This window comes from Periplaneta americana, chromosome 9 (assembly GCF_040183065.1).
Source record: "Periplaneta americana isolate PAMFEO1 chromosome 9, P.americana_PAMFEO1_priV1, whole genome shotgun sequence".
In the NCBI taxonomy this organism is placed as follows: domain Eukaryota; kingdom Metazoa; phylum Arthropoda; class Insecta; order Blattodea; family Blattidae; genus Periplaneta; species Periplaneta americana.
Genome location: NC_091125.1, coordinates 48,988,255 through 48,989,799, shown reverse-complemented (window position 1 = coordinate 48,989,799; position 1,545 = coordinate 48,988,255). Strand labels below are relative to the sequence as shown.

The window sequence follows — 1,545 nt, the reverse complement described above, 5'->3', positions numbered from 1 at the left end:
AACAAAACAAAAATATTCTGTACAGGGCATAATAAAGTTCATCTTTACTAAGAGTTCTGATATCCTATGGTAGGCTATCTCTGGTTAGTCCAGAGATTTTTCATTTGCAAAAAAAAAAAAAAAAAAAAAAAAACCTCGCTCCAAATGAGCACTGCATGAGCATGTATTTGTTCATCAATTATCTTTGGCACACTATATGTCTTCAAAACAGTGTCCCAGCATTCTTGTGGAGTAAGTACATCTTTCCAGTCTCAGAATAATATAAAATTGCAATGAAAAAAAATCGGATATTATGCGTCCTGGAAATAATTTAATTTCTGAATAATTTCGAGGGAACAATTGTTCCGGGGCCGGGTATCGAACCCGGGACCTTTGGTTTAACGTACCAACGCTCTACCAACTGAGCTACCCGGGAACTCTACCAGACACCGGTCCAACTTTTCCCTCTATATCCACAGACCTCAAAGTGGGCTGACAACCGTCAAGCAAAGGTCCCGGGTTCGATACCCGGCCCCGGAAAAATTTTTCCCTCGAAATTATTCAAATAAACTTTACAGGGAGTTATACCTGAAAGCTTGATTTGCAATTTAATTTCTTTCCTGCATAAGAAACCGATTTCCTGGCAATCCAGAAAAATTATGGACGGTTGGCAGCCCTATTGCCAAGGGCAGTATATACCTTGTTTTTTACTTACCGGACGCTAGTGCGATAAGTATTTATAACGGCATTGTGATTTCTTTTGTTTCCATAGCAACCAGAATGTGCTGTATTGTCAACGTACGAAGCATGTAAAGAACAATGGTAAGTAGATAAAAAAAAAGCATGATCGTCCAAAAACAAATATAAACAAATGAAAGCTCTATTTCTTTAATTGACTCTATTTTTTACGTTTCCTTTTAGATAGACTGCCTGTTGTTGTTAGGTAAGATCTGAATTATTGTCTCTTTTGCTGTCGGTTCCACCCCTGCCCCCCCCCGGTAAAGTATAAATCCCCCCGGGAGGAAAAGGTCTGAATTCAACACTGGAAGAGCGAAGAAAGGCTTGTAAAACACCTAGTTTGTGGTTGAAATCAGAACCTTTTAGGTTTTAAAGACAACTCTCTGTCTATAGTGAGAAATTGTCATTATGTTGATATATAATGGAACGAAAATAGGTTTATATACTTGGTATGAAATTCTATACACAATTATAGTGTAATGAAGATTTGTTCACTTTGTGTAAAGAAATCATAATCTGACAGGTTACGTCTCTGTTTGTGTCAACACAATTAGCCGTCCGGATATAGAAGCAAAGGTCCGTGAGCCAGGTGTTAAACTGACACAAGGTGTTTGCGCATCCCTTCACCTGCCATTACGAGAGAGAGACAAGTGACGTTCAAAGGCGCCGCGCCGTAGTCAGACGGGGAGTGGCAGCACGCGTTAATATTACACACGACTTACGTACAGGTGTGTGTACTACAGCAACTGCACGCATCCGTGCTCTAGGGAAGAATCCAAGAATCCAATCCCACAACTTCAGTCAAAAGTGGAGCTGTCCTCGTCAAAC

The 1,545-nt window shown here is 40.1% G+C and overlaps 1 non-coding gene across 1 annotated transcript; it reads right to left on the bottom strand.

The window, feature by feature from the left end:
- Window positions 1–342: 342 nt before the first annotated feature.
- Window positions 343–415, bottom strand: TRNAN-GUU (transfer RNA asparagine (anticodon GUU)). The gene has a single exon. It is a non-coding gene; the product is annotated as a tRNA-Asn (tRNA).
- Between the last annotated feature and the right edge of the window lie 1,130 nt (window positions 416–1,545).